Source organism: Alligator mississippiensis, chromosome 3 (assembly GCF_030867095.1).
Source record: "Alligator mississippiensis isolate rAllMis1 chromosome 3, rAllMis1, whole genome shotgun sequence".
Classification (NCBI taxonomy): domain Eukaryota; kingdom Metazoa; phylum Chordata; order Crocodylia; family Alligatoridae; genus Alligator; species Alligator mississippiensis.
Genome location: NC_081826.1, coordinates 20,671,016 through 20,695,221, shown reverse-complemented (window position 1 = coordinate 20,695,221; position 24,206 = coordinate 20,671,016). Strand labels below are relative to the sequence as shown.

Here is a 24,206-nt window from a genome sequence, read left to right as displayed (position 1 = left end):
CCCTGGGGCATGACCTGAAATTACACCCTGCTGGGGAGGACGGTGTGGTGGGGCTGCCTGTGGTGGGATGGTTCCCAGGAAATGCCACACCAGTTGCCTCCCTAGTGAAAGGTGAGTATGGGGTGCCTTAAAACCTCAGCCCCCACAACCTGGTGGGTAACCCTGTAGAAGGGACAGGCAGGGTCCAGGCTCATCAACTGAGACCTGAGTGGGTTGTACACTGAGTTGGGGGCCCAGGTAGGTCGACAGAGTCCTGAAGCCCAAGGGGCATAAGGCCCAGAAGCCCCAGGGAGGGGGTGGAGTAGTGGCTCCAGGGAGGGGGCAGAATAGTAACTCCAGTAAGGGGCAGTGTGGTGGTCCTAGTAGGGGGACATGTGAGGAACCAGCTGAGCAGTAGGCTGCATACAGTATGGTCCATATGGAGGCCTGAAGGGCCGTGCATAGATCACGTAGAGTAGGGTCTGCACAGGTGGACCTGAAGGACTGCACAGGGGCTGTGTAGAGCAGTGTTTCTCAACCTTTGAAGTCACAAGTACCCCCTAACTTCTGAAAATTTTAATAAGTACCCCAACGCTCAATTTTCCAGGGGATTTTATATTTACAGACTAATGTGTGCCATATGTTGGAAGAAGGGCTGTGTATATAAGGCCATGATATGACAGATGTCTGATCTGGTGTGGGCAGGGTTGCCGCCTTTTACACCAGGGGTACTGAACTCAAGTATGTACCCGGGCTAGAGGTGATGTTGACCAAAGCTAGGAGGGCTGAACCCAGTGCCACGCAAAGTGCAGCACACCAAATTATTACTGGGGAATTTAAAGTGCACACAATGCGCGGTGCACCAAATTTTTTGCCATAGCTTTGAGAGGTGGAAGGGGTGAGAAAGAAAGAGTGTCGGGGTACCCGCGTACCCCCTGCCTGTGTCTCGCGTACCCTGGGGGTATGTGCACCACAGGTTGAGAAACTATGGTGTAGAGCAGGGTCTGTGAGAGGGGCCTGAAGGACTGTGCATAGGCCAGCCCCAGTAGTTTGACTGATTGAGTTGAGGCCCTATTGAGGGGGCACGAGTTGACGTCCCAGTGAGGGGGCATGTGGCCCAGGTGAGTCTCTAGACACCTGAAGCCAAGTTTGGGCTGGAGGCTGAGTACGGCCCAGCAACGGGGCCGGGGGAGTTGGGAGTAATTTTGGATGCCATCTGCAAGGCATGGGACATGGTAAAGGGAAAGTTGGAGCCATGTATGATGCCTTTGGCATCGGGCATTAAATGGGCCTTAGAAACAACTTATCAGTTACATCAAAGGCATGGCAGGTGGGCAGGCCGACATTGTGAAAGGCCCAGAGACGGCCCCCTGTCACAGTACTGGAGAAACCAAGTTAATTTCATGCTGTTGGATCAACTTGGAACGCCCTCCTCATAAAACTCCTTCTCAAATGTCTTTGCCAATGACCATCCAAAGACTTCTGTTTTAGTCCTGTGCCTATGTCTGAATCGCGTAGCTTGACTGATTTGGGCTGTAGGCTCTTTGGGCCGAGAACTCTGTCTTCCTTTATAGTTATGCAGAATTGAGCACATTGATGATACTCAATAAATCCTAATTAATAATCATGCCTAGGATGGCAATTATCTCATAGCATTACAGTTGATAAATGGCCTTCTTTCACAAGAGTGCTGAATACAGTTATGTTGGCAACCTGGAAAGCTGAACAGAAATGTAAAGGCTGTATTTATTTCAGAGCATATAAAAGTGCCTCTGGAAGGCTTTAATTCTTTTTATCTTTGCAGTAAAAACAGCATGAAGGAAATCTATTTGCCTCAATCTTTTAAGGGATGAAAAAAACCAAACATATTAACCATAACGATTCTCTATGGGGCTGGAGAGTTCTCCACAAAAGGAAGGTGACTGCCAAAATCAAATGTCTGAACCTAACATGATTACAAAAGGAAAGTTTGGGCAGTACTTTTTAATCCCCTAGTGATCTTGTGGAAAATTTCAAAACCACCTAAGTGATTTGTGAGCTTACATTTAATTGAAATGAATTTGATTTAAGTTTATAAACATTCAAGACACTTTTAAAAGTTGAGCTTAGGCACTTTTCAAAATATTACTATTGTCTATTCCACAAAACGCAAATGTTCTTACTGTTGTGGTGCAAGATTCTCAACTACAAAACAAGGGACTGGACACATGAAACACTGAAGCTGTGTTCAGTGATCAGTGTCCAAAACTGATGTAACTTACACCAGAATCCAGAGTGAACAAATGACCAGCAATAGCTGATTGTAGTAGGAAGCATGAGATGAAAGGAAAGCGCTTGACTTCAGCAAACAGATACCCCATCACATGGCCACTGATGGAACTCACACCTAGTGGAGATTTACCCTTGATTTTTCCTGGGGTAATTCTGTTTTGTGGTCAAGTGAGTTACCCTGGTGTAAGGACTGTATGTCATGAATCTGCTCCTTGTTTATATTGTATATAAGTGTCATGTATTCAGGCTCTAAGAATCAAATTCTGACATGAAAAAGAATGTAAACGGGAGAAAAATTGGCTGTAGGTCTCTCTTTTGCTGAATTCGAAGTTGGTTTAATCTGAGTAGAGAGGTTAGTTGTGTCAGTCTGAAGTTCAGCTCATGCTTCTCTGAATGAGTTAGTCTATGAGGTGCCAGACTGCCCTGCCTTGTAATTAAATTTTGTGGTTGTGCTCAGAAAACAGTTTTTTGCCACTCTTCTAGGCTATTTACCAGTCAAGCAATATGCTGCTTTGGTATAAGTAAATCTGAAAAAAGAAAGCTGTACTTACACCATGTTGACTGCATTAGATAAGACTTTTTTTTTTAAATAAAATTCTTAGAAATGTTAGAAAACTTTATTTTGACACAGTGTGGTGAGCAGCTGATTACATTCACTAAGATCTCAACAGCAAAGAACAGAAGTGCTTTGTAGCTTATGATCCTTTTCTCCCTCTGCCTTCTATTTTCCAGCTGCCAGGAAAATGAAATCTGTTTCTCTCTCTCCCTTTCTCTGTTCTGGAGGGCAGCAAAATAAAATCATGTACAATTATATATTGAGACCTGAAGAAGGGCACTTGATGCCCAAAATCTTGTCCAGCAGTTCTCCAAACTATACCATTTGTCTCATGAAAGATATAAAAAACCCTTGCCTCTTGGACACTTCCTGGACAATCACAGCTACAACAACACTCCAACCCTACTAGAATTGCAAATATAAATCCCAGAGGACTGGTAAGGGAGTGAGAGGCTGCACAAAAAGAGTGGGAGGAACAGTTCTGTCCCTTATGAAAAAGTTTCCTTGAGAATTTGAGAGGAAGACAGTATGAAGGCTCATGTCCTATTTAAAGCTGTTGTTGGAAATGGAATAGGGGAAATCCAAGGAATATCTTGGGTAGAAGAAAACTGCTCTTTCTGAGTTCCTATCATGTAACAGTGAGAAAGCATCAACAAGAGGATTTAATAGAAATTTAGAAAAGTTGTATAGAAATAGTGCTAAAGAGGTTAAGAGGGAGACATTTCCAAAATGGCAAGGGATGAAAGAACACAAGTCCCGCAGTAAGTCAGCGTAACAAAATTATTTGGGGGTCTTTTGAAAACTGCTTCCAGAAGACTATGCAACAGGATACTTAGGAGAGTGCTGGGAACTTCCCAAAGAACTCCTTTGGACTCGTGTAGTGTGCTACTAGATCTGACTATGTTTTCCCAAATGTTATGGGTTGTTTTGAAATTCTTTTCAAACATTCAATAGACAAAACTTTCATGGGGCTATGGGGCTAGAAGGGACTGAGAGGTCATCTGAGGGTACACAGATGTTTGATTGGCCTGTTCTTAAAAACTGTCAAATGGCAGGGATCCCATAAGCGTCCGGAGTGGTCTGTTCCAGTGCTTCACCCCCTTACAGCCTAGGTACAAATGTTCAAAATGCCCGAGGTGCAATCCATCTAAGTTATGTGGTTTTCTGTAAGGGCATTGGTACCGAACAGAACACACACTTGCCCTTTGGGGGTGGGGAGGAGAGCAAATCTTAGACCAGGTTCAGCCATTTTTAAACCAGTCTGTGTGTGCCGAACTTCTGTTCTGTTATGGGGATAGACTGGTTTTCAATCACTTATACTGGTAAAAAGTGTAATGTCTGTACTGGTCACAGTTAGAAAACTCCCCTGCTCCCCACACAGTATCTAACCTCAGTCTTTGTTGCTGTGTATCAAGACAATTTGTCTTGTCCTACCCCTCCAGTGGACATGGGGAATAGATGAGTCTGTCCCTCTTCATAGCTACCTTTTACATACTTGAAGATTTTGAGCCCCCTTGCCTTACCCTTTTCTCCTGTATAGCAAACAAACCCAACTGAGTTTCAGCCTTTCAGCGGAGGTCACATTTTTCAAACCTCTGCTCGTTCTTATTGCTCTTCTCTGGACTCTCTGATTTGTCTTCATCTTTCCTAAACACGTGGCACCCAAATCTGGACATAGTGCTGCAACTCTACAGTGGAATAATTACTTCCCCTAACTTACTTATGATAACCCCATTAATACAGCCCAGAAATGCATTTGCCTTTTTTCCCCAACAATATTACATGTTGACTCTCTTATAGCTTGTGAGGGGCTGCATTCCCTCAGATCCTTTCCTGCAATACTCCTGCCTGGCTGGTTATTCTTTATTTTGTATCTGTCCATTTGATTTTTGCCTGCCAGCTGGTCTCATCAAATTTCTCTCTCTCTCTTTTTTTTTTTTTCTTTCGGACACTTCTCCAGTGTATTACAATTACTTTGAATTCTGGTCCTATCCTCCAAATGTTTTGCACCCCTCCCAGCTTGTCATCTACAAATGTTAAAAATGTATTTTTCTATTCCACCACTGAAGTTGTTATTGAAAGTACTGAATACTACCCGAGCCAGGGCAGACCCCTGAAAGACCCCACTTGATACATCCTCCCAGTCTGATGGGCAACTAGTGCTAACTGCTTTTTAACTGAGGGTTTTCAAGTCATCATTGTTCATTCACTTTAGAGTAATTCCATCTAGAGCACATATCCCTAGTCTGCTTATGTGACTGTCAGGTGGGACTATATCAAAAGCCTTACTGAAGTCAAGATATATCACATCTACTGCTTCACCCTTATCCACGAGGCAAATTACCCTGTCAAAGAAAGGCTTGACATGATTTATTCCTGACAAATCCAAGTTGGCCTTTTTTCTGTCACCCTGTCCTTTAGGTACTGATTGTAAACATGATTGTTCAATAATTTATTTAATTGTCTTTCCGGGGACAGGAGTTAGGCTGACTGGTCTATAATTCCTGTTTTTTCCTTTATCCCTCTTTTAAAGATAGAAAATACATTTGCACTTCTCCAGCCCTATGGGACCTCTCCCATCTTCCATGAGCTCTCACAGATAATCACTAATGGTGCTGAGATTACTTAAACAACTAACAGAAGCACTCTAGGGTGAACTTCATCAGATCCTGCCAACTCTAATACATCTAATTTATCTCAGTACCCTTTAACCTGTTCTTTCCCTAGTCCAGCCTGTCTACTTATCCCTTTTCTGGTTAATCTTAATTGTTGAGCATCTGATCATAATTAATCTTTTTATTAAAGCAAAAAACCCCAACCAAACAAACAAATCATTGACTCTTTCACCTTTTAAACTGTACTTGAAAAGACATTTTCCATTGAAAAAATGATGAGAAAAAACTGACGTACTGTACTTCTAATCCCTCAAGGTTTACTCATCGCAAAAAACCTCCTTACTTATACAGTTTTCCCCCTGAACTTTCAGAACTAGGCAACAGCCCCACCAAGATTTACGTGGGCTTAAAATTATGGACAAGGAGTTAGCCACAGAAGTTAAAGTTTAGCATGTGCTTTGCTAGATCAGGACCTTCATCCTTAACTTTTAAAGCAGAACAGGTAACTGCTAAGAACACGGCTGCTAAGAACACTGCAATTGGGATGCAAACTTGTTTGTGTTATCAGTTAACTCTCTTATCTTGGACTCAAAAAGTACTTTGGGTGAATCTGTAAATACATGTCTGCTAAACCCAGGCAAAAGCCCGCTGCCTCCAATAAGTGCAGCAGTTGGAGAAAGAAAATGGGGATTACAGGAAAAAAAGATACACGTAAAAGAAAAATCACAATTCTCTCTGAATTTTTACCTTACCAATGTTATGGGAAGTGGCTGCTTTTGCAAGAAATGAAAGAGCCCGGGGAAAATGTATCTCTGCGTTCAAATAGTTTGCTTTATGAATAGTCATTTCCTCTCGCTTGCTGCATGGTGCTTTCACCCAGCATGCAGAGAGAGAAAAATAAATTCAACCAAAATGGAATAGTAAGAACGCAAACATTAGCAGGGTGAGGCAGGAGTGCAGAAACGGTTTCTCAGTTTTTCAAGTGGTTGAAGGTCCAGTTCCCTCTTCAACTTCTCAACACAGATACATTTTATTTTATCCTTTCTTTCCACCTTCCATATTGCCATGGGTTAACAAACTCCAGTTTAGTCATCTCAACCAGTTATTGATTGATTGAGTTAATCATCCTTGATTTTAGGTACATCTACACACATAGTTCTCAACCTTTTCAGTGTCAGGGCACCCCTCCATAACTTTTTTTTTTTTTAATTTGGTGGACCCCGGTTGAGAACCAATGTTATGATGCCTCAATTTACTTCAATGCACAGGCGCTGTGTATGAGGGAGTCCAAGGGTCCTGGCTCCCCTCGGGAAGAGGGTAGGGTGACCACCCATCCCTAATTGGGTGGGACAGTCCTGAAATGGAAACAGCAAGTCCCAGTCCCAGCTACATGACTCTGGGACACCACTTGTCTTGGATTCCTGGTATTGTGCAGGGATCCAGGTTTTCCATTCACTGTGGAAACCACAGCTGCAGGGAGCAGGATACTGGGGGTGCCACGTGTATGTGGGCAGGAATACAGCCCCAGGCAGCAGTGGAGAGCAGCTCCCCAGCTGCCTGCAGGTAAGTCTATGTGGGGGTCAGATTGAGGCCCCTACGGTGAGGGAGGGAGTGGGATGGGGGTTGGGCCTGGGTGTGCTGCCCAGCCAGGGCAGTGCCTGGGGCCAGGGCTGGGGCAAGTCATGGGTGGCTTGTCCAGGGGGCGGGGGGGAAGGATCTGTCACCCTGCCACTGTGTGCACTCCTGGGGAAGGGGGCATCCACCCCCAGATTTGTGCATGGTGTGGGCGCAGACATGGGCTGCCCACTGTGGCCTTGGGGCTCCCCGTTCTGCTGCCCTGCCCCTGGAAGCCATGTGCCAACTGCGCCACCATGGTGAGGTTCCCCCTGCCCACCCAGCTGCACCAGGGTGGCACTGCAGAGTTGTGCCTCCTACTGGTACTGGCAAGCACCATGGAGGTGCGGCTGGCGTGGAGCTCCCGAGGGGAGGCCAACAGAATGAGGAGCCCCGAGCCCACAGTAGGCATCCCACATCTGCCTCTGCCCTCCATCCCCAGGGGCTCCACTCAGCTCTGCTCCGGCGATGCTATGGGTTGGGGGGGGATGGTGGCCCTTCAATTTTGAAAAGGTGCTCATCTTGGAAGAGCACTATCACATGTCCATAATTGACTGGTGGGGGGGCAGGGGAAGCATGTGCCCCCTGAGATTGGCCCCCGAAAGTGGGGCAGTTTTTTTGCTGCATTTTTTTTGCTGCGTGGGTTGGCGGCATGTTGGGGTGGGGGAGGCACTAAGACACGGCACAGTATAGGAGTGGATATGGGGCTTTTGGCCTGCCCCTGGGCCTGCTCACAAATTGTGCTCCCCCAGACTCAGGAGGCACCATCACCCGCGCCCCACCAAAACTAAGTTGATGCCTTTGCTTCACTGGCTTTCACCTGGTGGTGGTGGTGACACCGCAAATGAAAGTGCCCTGCCTGCCTTGGGACTAGGAAGGGCTGTGGCAGATGTGCACGTTCCTATCAGTCCTTTCTGGTCCAACCCCGGTGCAGAGCAGTTCCATCAGGCAGTGGCACAACAGCCTAGAAATTTATCTGTGCATTTCCTGCATTTTTCCAGGCTCCTGCCACCAGCTGGAAGTGTCCCAAATGCCCCTGTTTCCAAGAGGAGCATGTGGGATCAGGCTGAGAAGGGCACTGTTGCCAGCGTTAGGCTTAGCAGGTAACCCTAATGCAGGCAGGAGTGCCTGCTTCTACTGTGGCTGCGTCCTGATCAGGATCTGCACAAGATGCAGTGGTTGCAGTGCCGGTACACTGGCAGCCCTAAAAGAGTCTTGCAGCAACTTAGGGTCCTGGGGCATCTTAGTTGAGTGAGAACCACTGGTCTACACTGTACAATACAGTACATAGAAACACATGAGCTAGCTCAAGTGCTAGAAAAAATCCAGCACAGAGCTCACTGTGGGCTAATTTCCTCTGCTCCAGGCTGCCACAGTTCAACTGTTTCAGGTACCTGTGCTAGCTCAGGTATGCAGTGACCTTTTCTGTTTTACACCTTCAAGTCCTCCAGCTATTCATTAGCTGCATGGCCCTCAGAGCATCATTTCTTAAAGATGAATTGCAAAGTAAGTCTGAGCACTGCATTAAGGTCCAGAATTTTTTACAACCCTCCCCCTACACTAACCTTGCTCAAGCCCCAATTCAGCCATGGTGCATAAGCACATGAATTGAGCTTAAGGGAACTACTCATGTACTTGAAGCAAAGCATATGCTCAAGTCCCTTGCTGAATTATAGGGCTTCTCTGGCCACACGTCACACTTTTATCACACAGTCTAAAAAGGCAGCACTTCTTACTATGCTGCATGCCAGCTAGTTGGTATTGCACACCTACTGCTGTGTGTACTCTTCATTTTCCTTTCCCCATTTTACTGTTTATAAAAACTGTACTTTAAATCAAAAGATAAGAAAAGTTGCACCAATTAAGATATTAAATAACTGTCTGTCCTATGATTAGCAATTATTTGTCAATCAGCAGTGAATCATCTCAGGCTAGGAATTTATTTCATAGAGGGTTGTTCAAAGATAGCCTGAATCTCCAATATAGCTGTGTGATGGGAAACCATGATTCTTCTATAGTGCTAAATAAAATGCTTGGATAAATAAATCAAGTTGTGTTGTATATCAGAGTCGTAAGTGTATATACAGACCTATGCTATTCTCACCCTGTTCAATTTGTTAAACTTTGTCTTCTATTCTTTCCTCATTTTGTTCCATTAGCAGTGCCCCAGGTGGATAGAGGCTGCATTTTGTAAGGAATGCACTAATACTGGTGTTCTCAATGCCTTACCTCAGCACAGCTACAGAGATGTAAAGTCTCTACCCAGACCACAATCAGACAGGATCATTTCCAAGCCAAAACCAGAACAGTCCTGAAAGTGGAGGTTAGGAACCAGAAATGAAGGCCATTGGAGGGAAGGGGCTAATAGCACTGGAATATAGGAACAGACTAGATCAGAAGGGACCTTCTGTGTCACTGAGCCCAGCCACCACTTGTTTGGCCTTTGGAATAGGTTCTATGAAAGTCAATGAAGGATTTTTGAGTGAGCATTAGATGATCCAGTCTGAGCTTCTGCATATCTCATACCACCTCATTTCATTATTACCCCAATATTCAGTCCAGTAACTTCTGCTGATAGTTCTGAGCACCTGAACACAGGCCATGACATCGTTTGCTTCCCTTAGCATCCCATCATGAAGACTTGCTCAATAAGTGTCCCCCTCAGCCCTTGTCCCTGGTCAGTGGCATAGGTGGGACTAACAGCCAGAGACTCCTGGCTCTCCACTCTGCTCTCCTCCCCCTTGAAAGAACACAGGGAATTAAGCAGCAATATTTCAGATGCTTCAGTCACTGACGCCAATGTAAGAATCATGGTAAATGAAGGAAAATCCATTTTGCTCATTGCCTGAATGGAACTACTCGTACCGTGGAACAGAGCTGGCCTCAGGACAACGCTTGAGGGGCACGTATGGCCCAGTGACTGCAGGTGGCAGTGGACCCCGAGGCCATCATAAGATGGTTGTGCAGACATACACTGAGATGCTGGTCTGGTCCCAGGCAGCCGGGCCAGGAGGCTGTGGGGGCAGCAGGAAGAGCTGCCCACACAGGAAGCCTAGCTCCAGTGGCAGGGCACCGTCGCCCAGTGCTGCTTGTGAGGGGGGGTGCTAGGTGCCACAGCTTGGGCTCCAGCCCCAGCAGGTAGGTGATGGCAAAGTGCTTGGTGCACAAGTTGGGACTGCTCAGCCACGCCGCCTTCTTGCTGGGTATTGTCACCTTGCCTTTGGCCCAGACCTCAGCACACTTCCCCTTGCCTGTCGTGCTGCCTGGCAGTGTCCACCACCTTTTTATCCTGCTGTCCCAGCCAGCCAGCTCCAAGCAACTCTGGGCATGGCTGGGGTTGGGGGGGAGGGGGGAGGCAGGCCCCACTGCCCAACCCCCAGGATCAGGTGCCACTGAAGTGTCCTGATGGCTCCTGCCTGGCATGAGCAGTGAGGCAGGGCAGGGCAGGGCATGTGTGCGAGATGCCCCTCTGATGACAGCGCCCTGGGCAGTTGCCCACGCTGCCCACCCCTAAGGCTGGCTCTGCTGTGGAAGTGTCTGGAGGCGTGTGTTGTGCAGTATGACACAGGTTCACATTTAAAGATGTGGTGACTGAGAAAGAAGAATTGGCACAGCCAGGGTGGGAACTTATCAGCTACTCCACATATGCGTGCTCTTATCCTGTGGTACATGTTAGGCGACTTGTCCCTCAATCATTATCCCCTTGTACAGGTGGGAAAGGTCAGGCACTTGAAAAGCAAAAACAGTTTGTGCTTCTCAGTGTATACAAGCTCAAATGGAATGTTCTTGCCATGACTGAAAAGCCTTTTGGACACTTATTAAGATCCAGGCTAACTTGCCTGAAGACGCATTAGCTAGGCTAATGTTAAGCGCTGCCAGCTAACTGACTGTGTCAGAGCAGGGACAGACAGGTTAAATGACATGTACAGGGTCATAGATGGAGTCACAGATCTTGTATCAGCCCCTCAGCCTCTCCACTTCCTATACAGCTCTAAATACGGACTGTGCAATAAGGGCATTCCCCTAGGACAGGAGAGCCTTGTGTATGGCTCCTGCTTCCCAGAACTGTTTATGCAATTTGAAATAAACAAGTCATCGGTTGAAAACAGAAATAAACCTGGCAGGAACCACCAGAACTCAGTCCTAAGCACTAGATTAAAAAGCCAGGTGTTATCTACTTCCTTCATGCCTCAGAACTCTTGCATTCTGGACCAGCTTCAATTGGAAGAGAAGTGTGCGCCCTCTCACCAGGACTGGGCTGTAGCCTTGGGGCAAGAGTGCTCTTCTGGGAAGCTGGTCATTAGGATTCAAGTCCCCTTTGGGCAACGGAGGCCTAGAGCTCAAACCTCCTACAGTCCTGGTAAATGTTTTATTTAGGCAACTGAACAAAAGCTGGATGGCTTCATCCATATATAAGGCTTTTAAAAGAGCAACTAGGTGTTGTGAATAGCAAATGAACAGAGGCACACCACAGGTAGCTTGAGGCTTTGGTGCATCCTATTAGCTACCTTTGAGTGCCTCTGGGTTTTCTGAATTGCTTTCTGGAGGCACATACTACTTCTCACTCTCTCTGTACAGTACCTAACAGAAACCTGAACGGTCTCTGAAGCCTCCTCCAGTGACTCTGTGGGGATGCTCAATACCTACTAGGCCATTTTAAAATCTCCTTCCTGCAGCCATTCAAATAGTAGGCATAGTCCTAGCAAAGTTTAGGTGTATACAGAACCAATTTCAATCCTGCCCTAAGACTGTACCCATGAGGAATGAGTGTGGATTAAACTGGGAGTTGCAAATTCACACCCTAGGTTACTCTGCAGTCACTGCTGCTGATTTCCAATGTAACTGGATGTGTCTACACATTAATTAATGTGCCATAGTTATAGTGCATAAAGTTTAGTACTTGCACAACTAAGGACTAAATCAATATCCAGTGACTGGTGCTACTGTGCAGCAGTGCTGGCGCACAGGTTTTTACAGACAGATGCTAACTGTGCAGTAGCTTAATATTTATTGTGTAGTAGCATATTAACATGGGTTTTACCCAGCACACTACTGCGCAGTGTTATTAGGCTACAATGCAGTTAGCGTCTCATGTAGATGCACCCACTGGGTCTGTAAAGCAAAATTTTTTTCATCAGATAAATTTAAAATATTACAGTTAGGATTTCATTCTATATTTTGCTATATTCAATGTAAAATAAATACATGTTTAAACAGCAATGGACAGGTACTTGCACAGGCCTCAGTTCAAGATTTAAGAACTTGGGCTATTACTAGTGCCTTGGTAAAGTAAGAGGCTACATCTTTGCCCTGCTATACAGGTTTTATTATGTGACTGACTCCTGAAATAGAAATACAGAACCTTGATATTTGGTCCTGGCAGGGAAGTAAGAAGCAGACGCCATTTTTAACTTCACTGTGTAATTGTTAAAAATATAAGCAAGGTTGTTTTTTAAAAACAAACACACAAACAAAAGAAGGGCACTACCTCCGTTACCAACCACCATTTCAAAACAAGCAAAACTGAAAGACGCCGAAATGCAGTTCTATTCCAGTTATTTACATGGATTCTTTTATTTCATTCATTTTTTCAGGGAAAACATCGTTTTCACTTTCTGGTTCTCAAGCACTAGCCTAATAATCCTCCAAACTGTGCACAGGAAAGCTTTGTGAAACAAACAAAAAAAAATATTAAGCATAAATATTCAAAGAGCAATGAGTTAACCTCCCCCGCCCAACAAAATCTAAATATTAAGTTAAAATTACAAGACAATGTTGCCTTTAAATATTGTGTTGCAAGTTATGTCGGTAGTTTCAATTTGCTTGTGTATCCTGCTATTTTAGGGCCCAGATAGTGACAAGAGAGAGTATACCACTGACTTGACCAGGAAAAGACCACCAGAATATTTCAATCAGATTTGAGTTTATGAAGAAACCATTTCATCTCTCACTCTGAAAGCAAGAGAAGAATGTTTAAAAAAAATGCAAAGATCCCTTTTCCCTCCCAGAGAATTTGAGGAACTTACTTGGGTTACAAAGTCCCTGACTCCATCTAAACTGAACATTGTGCTTTATATTATCAGACCTAAAATAATAAAATAATCAGTTTTATTAAGACACACTTTTACATTTTGAGGACATATTCCATATAAATACACACTAGAAACATACAGCTGATTTTCATAATTAAATGCTGATAGCTGAAATGTAGCTCTTATTATTAAGCAGGTAAATGTTAATGGATTATTTGAGGGTGAGAGGCCCTTTGTGTTAAAACTCGGATGGACAAAAAAAAAAAAAAATGTTAAAAAATCCCTGGATTTTTAAAATGAACTTCTCTCTCTCTCTCTCTTTTTTAAAAGCCCATTTAAATGTATGTATTTGAAATGATGGTAACCTGTATTAAAGCCTACATTTATTACATGCTATTAAAATAATTCAAATAAAACCAATATTCAACCACTACATATTTACTGCCTAGGTATTAAAGAAAGTCAAACTGCTGAGCCAATGTAAATCACTGGCTATGTATCTAGAACCAGAATTTTTAAGTGCTAAACCAGCTTTTGACAGCAGTTGCCTTGTTTGTAGATGCAGAGAGAATATTGTTTTTCATTTCAGTTTGACTTAGTTCAGCGCAATGCCTAGGTCATTCAAAGTTGATAAACCACTTGGGAGTTGAAAATGCAGGAGGGCTCACTTTCCACTTAAAAGACATGAACAAGGGAGCGTGAGCTGGTGAAACCCACTAGATCTAAAATCTTAAAGGGTTTGATGTCACAGAACAGTGAAGTCAAGTCACTGACAACAACGAGAACTTCCTCTTAATACATTAGCTGGTTTGAAATACCAAACATGTTTTGATAAACTTACTGTTTTTCTTATGCATTGAGCACATTTAAGGTAGTTTTATTTAAGAAAGAACATTTCTAACAGTTGTTTTCATGCATTTTAATTGATTTCTCATTTCCATCCAAATGTAGTTTGACACAAATCATGACTAAAAGAATTAATCATCATCTAGAAAATAAGACATGCGTCATTCACCATTCTCCAGCATAACAACAGAAAGTTAAAAAAAAAAAAAAAAAAGAATCGGAATAAATCTACGTAAAGCTATCAGATTGCCGAAATAAAGCTGTATAGATATAGCACATCTCGTGATTAGGATAAAAGCACTTCATTATACCAAACACTGATAAATCATCCTGTATTTAAGAAATCATATTAAAATACAAATATAAAATAAGATTGAAAGAGATGATTTAAATCAAGGTCTCTTACTTGATTATTTGTATAGCATGACTAAAAAGGGTAATTTGGACTACTCAGATATATATCATTCTCTTTAGTTTGAATGTATGTGGATTGTCTACACACAGATGTATCAGCTTAATTTTTTGTCAGGGGAGCAGTGACATGGTTTGTAAAAGGAGAGGCAAGACGGAGAAATCTAGTCTCATTATTAAATTAACACAAGTTAAATCAGTTCAGGATGAGACTGGGGTGTGGTACTCAAAGAGAATGCTTATGAGAGTGTCCAAGTTTAGCATAAGAAAATAGGCAGACTGTGGGAACCTCCTGAGAATAAGATGCATCTGTTGTTGAAGGCAGCCTTGCAAAATTTTACTGGCTCACTTGCCTGGGGCGAGTAATTTTTCTTGACAGCCAAGTACAATATTAGCTTTATCACCACCATCAAGCTAAGGGTGGGTGAGAATATTTTGTGCCTAGATTAATAAATGTTCATGAAGATTTTGCAAGCCTGGTTTATGGGAATAGACTCCACTTTTTAAGAAAAGGATTAAAATCAAATGAATGCTAGTCTACGTTTCTTTAAACTGCGTGCTACAGAAGTGCTATTTGGTATGCAATCAATACATAATTTGAAGGGGGGGGGGGAATCCTGCTTTTAAAATTCAGAGCTATTTGCATATCCCTGCACAATTCAGGTTTTCTTGGAAACTGAAGGAGGAGTCTGAAATTATTGTTCTTTTGTTTGAATCCTCCATTGGGAAAGGCAGCACACAACCAGCAACCACTGCTTTGAGGCATCATGAAGCATTAAAAATAAAGATTTCTCTCTTCCTTCATTTATACATTAAATACCAAAACCGAATGTAGGACAAAGGCAAACTTTTAAGATGGACTCTGTTCTCCCCTAGGCACTGAGTGAGTTAATAAAAACAAATATCCAAATGACTTTGCAACTCCCATGGCTTCCACTTGCACACTGAATTCTGCTATTTATATTTCACAGAAACCCGCCTCTACTGGATACTGTTAGACGTATCAACTCCATTAGTGGAAATTATTGTGTACGATGAAGATGAAGCAAACATTTTCATTTTAATATTGCTTTGGAGGGACAAATATTTTCAAGTAAAATGGCTGAATGAGCTTTTCATTTTGGTGCTCTGGCTAGAAGTTTCTGATTTTTTTTCCTGCAAAACAGCACACACAGGTTAGCCTAGGCTAGGGACCCCATTCTCCAATGAGCTTCTGCACTGAGGCAGTGGGTACCCAGCAGCATTGGGACTTAAGTGCTTACAGGTCCCCAGACAGACTGTCCCCGAATGATAAGTACTAAACATTCCTTATTCCACAATATAAGAGCTGTATGCACCTACATCTCCCCACTGCAGCAGATCACAGATAGCTTCAGCTGAAACAGGCCCAAAGATATTAAAATATATACAGATATTAACATATAAACAGGCCTAAAAGTATTAAAAAAAAATATTTGGAAAATGTTAAAGGCGACGGCCACGGAGGAGGGGGGGAAGGGGTATGGCAATTTTGCTTTATTATCATCTGTGAAGAATGCCTGAGGGGTAGGACTGGGTTTGTTTGTTGGTTTTGATTGAAAAAGACTTCTTAAATCTTAAATTATTCTTATTAAAAATAGAAATGCCAGGCATATTACTCAGGCCTCATTTTCCTTGTTCTGTCTGAAGGACTCAAAGGACTGGAGAATGGAGGGAAGAAAGTTTGTCAGGAATGTGAGTTTAATTAGAGCTTGTTAACTAAAAAAAAAAATAAAAAAAAAATACAACCTCTCTCCAAGTTTTAAATAGCTTAATTGAAAGTCTCTTTCCTTCTAAAATTGCTCAGATTTCAATTCTGCATCATATTTAAACCTCCCCAGCTCTCTAGTCATCCATGACATCCTTCAGCTAAGACCAGGTGAAATAAGATAGCCGAGGCAACAAGCTAGTGAAAACTGGATAATCAGGCCATCTATGTCTCAAAAAACCCTCCTGCACATTTTTCCCCTTTGTAGGGCATCTTTATACACATAAAGACAAACAGACAGACAAACACATGCTTTAAACAGATGCATCACATAAGACCTAATGCTGGAAAATGGTCCATGAGTGACAATCCTCTGGACCTCAGGAAGCCCCAGTGACTGCATACTGAAACTCTGTCTGGGTAGAGCCCTCCTGAGCTGTTGACCTTGAATATCCAATCCTGCAAACACTGCTGGACCTAATGCAGTTATGCCCCAGTCCTAGGAGAGGATGAACATAGACAGGTTCCTTGTGTCTGTGCACATGACCTCTGGAAGAGGGTCTTATCTAGCAAGTTCTTTGGGGCATGAATCTCATCTCTATACTTCTGTGAAGCTCTTAGCACTTTAGGGAGCTGAAACAGCAATACAAATTCAAACCGATAATATGAACAAATAGTGAAAACAAGGATACAAGTTCTAAACCAACAATAAAAACAATAAAAACACCCCCACAAGATCCTAATGTTAAGGTTTTAGTTGTAAACTGTACTCTTACTGACATTTGCTAGGTGTTTAATTAGTTACAGCCTGTAAAGGGCAAGATTCAGAGCATTGACTGTGGGGCACTTCCATCATGATGGAAGTTTCAAATGCAAAGTTTGTCTCTGCCCTGATTAAGGTCTCATCTGTACTTGAGTAATGCTGGCTATGCCAAAAAGTGAAGAAAGGTGCTGTGAATGTCAAGTTGCTAAACCCACAAGGCCTGACACTTCCTTCTCTGCTCTAAGCCCTGAGACTTGTCTGAACCATGACTACAACTGTGGATCTGTACAGCAACACCCTCAACTCCTTCTGACATCAGCAGACGTGGATCACGTGTGCGACTGGTCTCTGCTTGGTGCCACTTTGCTACATGAACATGAGACTGAATTAAACCAAACACTTTTACTGATGAATTTATACAATATCAGAAGTCAGCTTTTTTTGAGGTGAAGCATAGTGTACTCAGTGCTGCTCTTAGCCACGCTGCAGTCCTTTTTACATTTTATTTCAACATAAAAAATAGGTGAGAAGACTCTCCGAGGGAAACCTGACTGGTAAAGAGTGTAAGATTTACAGTTCTATTGCTTCACATTTTAGACAGGCACATTCAGCAACTGGAGGTCAAACTTTAAAGGGAGATGTTGGCAAAACTAAATTCATATTAAAAAAAGCCTTTCCCTGTATCACCAATCCCACCTGATAGATTGAAAAGATATACAGGGTTATAAAATACACTTTCATAGAATACTCCTTTTGGCCACTTCTCCCCACCTAAGCATTTTGGTTCCCCTTTTGTTGGTGACTAGCTTTCTGGTTCCCACAAGATAGTGTGATGCTGTTGTATTTCTAACAAATGCTGGGAGTGCTGTGCCTCACACGTCAGTCTCTGCCTCCATAAAACCAAACTGTTTAATTGGATTTTACTAGTTTTTAGTCAAATTCCAGTTGGCGACAATTTTCCAATAAACCAGAGATCTAAAATGGTGGAAGACCATCTCTGGAGATCCAGCTGGTCAAATGGAATGGAAAGGTGTATGGCATACACCAGCAGATGGCTGTTCAGCCCAACATTTATAAATAAGGAACCTGACAGCAACCTGGATGGTGTCCTGTCTCCCCGAAGCCAAGACATGGCACATCACTAGACTGGATAAACTTATGAAGTTGATGCACAAGGATCTGATGCTGGTGGTGCATATATTGATGCAAATGACACCATACCATGGGATCTCTCATAGCTTTACAGACCACTTCAGGGAGCTTAAAGGAGAGGAATGTCCAAATTAAGTTCTTGGAGACTTTTCTTATCTCATGAACAAAGGAAAACAGAAGACACAAGGTTGTTTGACTTGATAGGGTGTAGGATTTGGGGTTTGATAGCATTAATCCAGCTTCTGTGAGGAAAGGGGGCCTGCAAGTTCAGGTGATTTTCAGTTCAGCAGAAGGGGAGCAAGTCTAAGGACAGGATATGAAGAGAAGAAATTATTTAATTGCTTATGTGCTAATGATAGGAGCCTGGCTAAAAGCAAAAGGAAGTGGAATTGCTCATTTATGAACATAAATTCAATATAGTAGATATTACTGGAACCTAATGGGCAAGACTCTACTGACTGCAATGTTAAAAAAAATAATCAATAGTTATAAGCTGTTTTGGACAGGTTGAATGGACAGAAGATAAGGGGTGGACTTCTGCATCAAAATGACATTACCTGTTTCCAAGTCACTGGGTGAGTCTATACGAGACGCTACGTTGCTGTAGCAATGCGCTACAGCGACGTAGCATCAGTGGGCACAAACCATGATACTGCAGCTACATCGCTGTAGCAATGGGCTCCCTTGCTATAGCATGTCACTAGACAGACGCAGCAGCTAAAAATAACCGTATGCTGCCGCCACAGCACAGTAACAATGGCACGGTAGGGGCACATGCAGATGTGCCCACTGACAACTTGAAAGTAAATGATCCTGAATGCTTTCGGATCAGCTTCCTAATAGATGAAACACATCATGTCTGCCACAGACCACCAAAATACATTAGAGAACAAGATAGCTGCTTAAGAAACAGGTTATCTACAATTCATAGGAAAAAAGCAGTGTTATCAAGGGGAACGTCAAGCTGAGTGATGTATGGCAGAAGTCTCAGACTGTTGGTAACTCAACAATTCACAGAATTTCTAAAAAATTATAGATGATAATTTTATAGCACAGAAGTCTTGTACCCAACAGGAGGGAATTCTGTGATAGAACCTCATCTCGACAGATAACAATGAACTGATCAAAGAAAAAAAGAAATTAGCTGTGGCTTGAATACAAGTGATCATGACTTGATTATTCTGTTTGCACGATAAAATGTAAAGTCTTAACCAGTAATACACAGGTGCACATAATACAGCCTGGTACTTTAAAAGGGCCAATTTCACACAGTTTTAAAATAATTATGAGTCTAACCAGTCAGGAGAAAGAATTCAAAATATTAATGATAACCAAGAAATGTTTAAGAACATTTCACTAAGTGCCCCTTAAGCCACAAAGAAGGCCATACTGCTTACAGATGCAACCTAGTTTAGAGGTGAAAACAACTATAAACATTTTATTAAAAAAAAAAACTAGAAACAAATAAAATGAATGGAAGAAATGGGAAGTCAATCGTAGCAAATATAAGGCAAAAACTAGGAACTGCCAAAATATGACAAAAGAAACAGAAGGAGCCAAAGAGGAAAACTTTTGTTTTAAAGTACTGATGGCTAGATTGACATTTCAATTACAGAACAGAAAAGGGAGAATAAATACTCAGTAAGTGTTTCTGTTCCGTGATTGGACAAAATCCAGATGAGGTATACATATCATATGATGAAATCCTCTGTAGTCCAAAAGCAATTAAGGAGGATTTTGAAGAGCAGCTACTAAGGATGCGTTAAAACCAGAAAATCTGGACAACCTGCACAGAGTTTTTAAAAGACCTGGTCAAGAGACTCTCTGGCCCATTAATGCTGTTTTTCAATAGATCTTGGAACACTGTGGAAATGCGAGAGAACTGGAGGAAAGCTAATCTTGGAGCAATACTTTCAAATAGTGAATGGGCCAGCCCAAAAAGTACAGGACTGGGAATGTGACATTAACTCTGAGCTCTGACTGATAAAGAATTAAAGAAGGCTATTATAACTAAAGTCAGCCAACATGGGTGTATGGAAGAGATGGTATTGTGTCTAATACAATATTTTTGATCAGATTACCAGTAAGTTTGTTTGAAAAAAGTAGGAGCACTGAAGTAACTGATTTCTGTAAAGCTTTTGACTTGATGCCATATAAAGTTTTAATTAAGGAAATAGAAAAATACAAAATTCATATGGCACACTTTAAATGGATTAAAAACTGGCTGACCAGTAGGTTTCAGAATGCATTATAAGAAAGCAAAAACTGATGACCAAGTTGCCAGTGGGGCCCATGAAAGTTAGTTCTTGGACATGAACTATTCTATATTTTTAACAGTGACCTGGGATAAAAAGTTCTTATTGGTAATGTTTGAATATGGGGAAGTATTAAATACTTAGGATTCTCAACCAGGGCGTGGGGCATCCTGGGGTGCAGTGAGATCCTTTCAGGGTTGCCGCAATAATAGCACTATTAAAGTGTACAAACACCTACAGATGATTCACAAGATAAACCCAGAGATTTCAAACAGGAATCCATAGTGCCAAAAACATTTTGACCTGTTATGGTCTTCCTGAGTTCTTTGCAGCAAAAGATTTGCTCTGTTATTTTTCCGTACTCCCAAAACAAGTGAAATCTAAGAGCCAGCATTTTTCAAGGGGTGCCTTGAGTCTAATAAAGCTGAGAACTGGCTTACATGATACGAAGCAGTGACCGGGGGGGGGAGGCTGGGATCTTAAGTTGAACATGAACCCACTTTGCAATACTGTAACTAATGGTCCTTAGATATACCAGCAGCGGAATTAATGCACAGGCATAGGGAGGTTATGTTGCATATGGATTTGGTGCCAGTGAGAACGCCAATGACATAAGGTAACCAGTGTGCACAATGGGAGAAAGAGATTGAAAAACAGGAGAGGATTCAGCAGTCATGAGTTCATTAAAAGACTGGAAAACATAATTTATTGTGAATGAAAAGATTAATAAGCAACTTCATCAGCTCCTACTGAGGAACATAAACATCTGATAGTACATGGCTCTTCAGTCCAGCAGTGCAGGTTAAACAGGATCCAACAGATGGAAGTTGGAGTTAGACAAAGACCGTAGACATAATTAAATGAGCATCCAATAAGCCTTAAGAGTGAGAAAATGATCAGAGGGCAAGAGAACAAACCTTATGAAGAGAGGCTACGAGCTACGGGACTCTTCAGCCTGGAGAAGCGCAGGCTCAGGGGTGACCTGGTGGCAGCCTACATGTTCATAAGGGGTGTACATCAGAATCTGGGGGAACATCTGTTCACCAGAGCACCCCAAGGGATGACAAGGTCCAATGGTCACAAACCCCTGCAAGACTGTTTTAGGACATAAGGAAAAACTTCTTTTCTTTACTGTCTGAGCCCCCAAGGCCTGGAACAAACTACCCCCAGAGGTGGTGCAAGCACCTTCTCTGGACACTTTTAAGAAACATTTGGATGCTTATCTTGCTGTGTTCCTTTGACCCTAGCTGAATTCCTGCCCCTTGGGGAGCGGGCTGGACCCAATGGTCTTACAAGGTCCCTTCCAGACCTAATGTCTATGAAATCTATGAAAAATTAACCACTGAACAACTTACAACGAGTTACGGCACGTTTAGAAATCAAGACTATTTTTTTCCCCTCAAGGACATACGTTCATTTCAATAGATCAGGGGTGTCAAACCCATTTGGCCCCACGGGCACTTGCTTTGGCTGTTCTGGGACTGTGCCGCATGTGGCACCCATGCTGGCTGAACCGGGTGCGATACGCATGCTGCACCTGATTCAGCCAGTCTGGGCCAGATACCCCGAGTATTGGAGCAGCTGCTGGAGTGATGCAGTCCCAGACTACCCAGAGCAGTCATCGTAGGTGCTGGATCTGACATGTGGTGGAGGAAGGTCCAGGACCATTTCTGTGTGGGGCCAGTACTGGGGATCAGATGTGGCTCCACGGGCCAGAGCCAGCCTGCAGCCTGTATCTTTGACACTCCTGAAACAGACTGTAGTTCAGGGAAGTCCCCTGGCCTGTGTTACCCAGGAGGTCAGACGTCTGAGCATAACAGACTCTTCTGGCTTTATTAGTCTATTGGCCTGCTTTTTTTAAAAAAAAAAGATTTTTTTGCCATTTTAGATGCTGTTGAATCCTTCTAAATAAAACAAACTATGCCTCTCCACTACCAGTGTGATTTCTACATTCCTCTTCCTGCCCCCTTTAAAGGAAGATTTAGATTTAATTTCACAGCTCCTGTAATGGAATTCATTTGAACGATAAAAGTGATACATACTCTCTCGATACTTCCAACATGCTCTCTGTATACTATCACTACCTTTAAACGTAGCTATTTATTTTTGCTTGCAAAACCATTTATATCCCAAATGGCTTTTCTTTAAACGGCATTCATTGCTCCATCATCCAGGTGAATATTCACCCTCTTGGAAAGGTAAAGTACTCAGAGAGGAAGTGCAGGTACCTACCAGTTAGTGTTCACTATTGCAGGTGTTCTGACTGGGGCAGAGGCCCAGAGCCCTTTCCAATTATGTGCTTTATGGGCAATGCTTTGGCTCTCCAGTGCTGTACATCCTGATCCGGGGGAGAGTGGAGCAGCAGCACGCAGCCCTGGGTATCTGCCGCAGGGGGGGAGGGAAGAGAAAGTAAAATGACATGTTCAAAAACTCTGCCCACAAACATTGTGTCCAGTCTCTTCAAACAATAGAATGTGAGGCGAGTGTTAAGATGATGCAAGGAAGCTCTAAATCTACTACCGCCTGATCCCTTGGCCACAAGTTGAAGTGTCAAGCCCTCAAAAGGAAGCCCTTCACCCTGTCAAACACTGGGTCTCTCAAATCAAGAGAAAAGAAAGTTCTTTCTATCTGACCAGTCCCATTTTCCTCCATCCTGTTTGTGAGAACCAAAGACATACCCGAGCTCCTCGCTTCACAGCTGGAGGTGGGGGTGAGGAGAAAAAAAAAAAAGCCCTTTATTCCTCATCACCACTACTTTTGACCCTAATCTTTAACAACAACCTCCTCCCCTCACACCAAGGGGTTTGCAGCATCCCCTGAAGAGACTTCACATTTTTTGCAAAAGGAATCATCTGAATTGGAGAGAAGACCTCAGGGCCCCCCCTTTCAAAGTTGCAATCGGTGCTTCGCTCCCGCCCCAATCCAGAGCCCCCAGCACCCCCAGACACGTAGGGCCTTCCCTGCACCACGGCAAGGGGAACAACCACAGCTCATCAGCTGCAGGCGAACAAAAGGGAGGCGAAGGGTGGGGAGAAACACACGGGCAACCCTCCCACCTCCAAACCCCGTTGTGTCTACCAGGGAGGGTGAAGGCGCAGCCCCTCGCCCCTCTCTGGGGGCAGCGCTGCCCAGGGCTTGTCCCTGCCCCACTTGCCCTGGCCTGGCCTGGGCTGCCTTTTCTTTTCGGTACCTTCCCCCACAACTAAGCACTGATCCTGAAGTGGAGGGGAGCTGTGCACTCTCCCTCCCCCCCCCAAACCTTTCCTCCATATTTCCAGGGAGCAGAGCACACATTGCAGGGGGAGAGCCCTGCACAGGCTGCAGCGGGAGAAGCGGTGGGAGGAGAGGGATGCCCGCGGGGAGGGGATGGAGGGGACCCCCCGCCGGCGAGGAAGAGCCACATCCCTACCTCGCCGCGCTGCTGCCTCCCCCTCAGCTGTGTCTGTGCCTCCTCCTCCTCTCACTGCCTCGTCGCCATCTTGCATTGCAAAAACTACTGCACTTTTTTTTGGGAGGGGGGTAAGTGAACTGTGAACTTTGAACTTGGGCAGCCCTGGACAAGCATCCCCCCCTCCTCCCAGGCGCGCGCAGGTGGCAGCTGGGCTCCCCCTCGCCTGGGATGCGCAGCTTGCTGCTGCCCTGGCAGTGCGGGAAGGAGGGGAGCACCCGTGTGTGCGTGCGTGTGTGTGTGTATGTGTGCAAGGGGAGGAGCTGCTGGGCCGTGCAAAGGCATCCTCCTCCCCTCCCTGTGAAGCCGGTTCCCACCATTTGTAAAGCGGGCACAACACACGGCTGCTCCGCGATTGGCCCGAGCCGGACCCGCTCCCGCTGCGGGATCCCCCGGCGGGCGCGGGAAGTGCACCGGCGCTGCCAGCCCCGCCGCCGCCGCCGCCGCTCCTGGGGTCCAGGTACGCAGGTGCGGTGCTGTGGGCGGAGGTGGGAAAACTTCTTAGCAAGCTTTGCCCGTCTCCAGGCATCTGCTGGTC

At 44.0% G+C, this 24,206-nt stretch overlaps 1 protein-coding gene across 5 annotated transcripts in view; it reads right to left on the bottom strand.

Moving 5' to 3' along the window:
• ZHX1 (zinc fingers and homeoboxes 1) overlaps positions 1-23,895 on the bottom strand; it is a 40,865-nt gene extending 16,970 nt beyond the window's left edge. For 4 of the 5 annotated variants that reach the window (XR_009460633.1, XR_001372962.3, XR_002092885.2 and 1 more), the window contains exons 1-2: positions 23,630-23,895; positions 22,453-22,602 (exon numbers count right to left, since the gene is read on the bottom strand). The gene's annotated coding sequence lies outside the window, so the exon portion shown is untranslated. The remainder of the gene's footprint in view (positions 1-22,452; positions 22,603-23,629) is intronic. The other variant, XM_014603862.3, reaches the window with a different exon arrangement.
• Between the last annotated feature and the right edge of the window lie 311 nt (positions 23,896-24,206).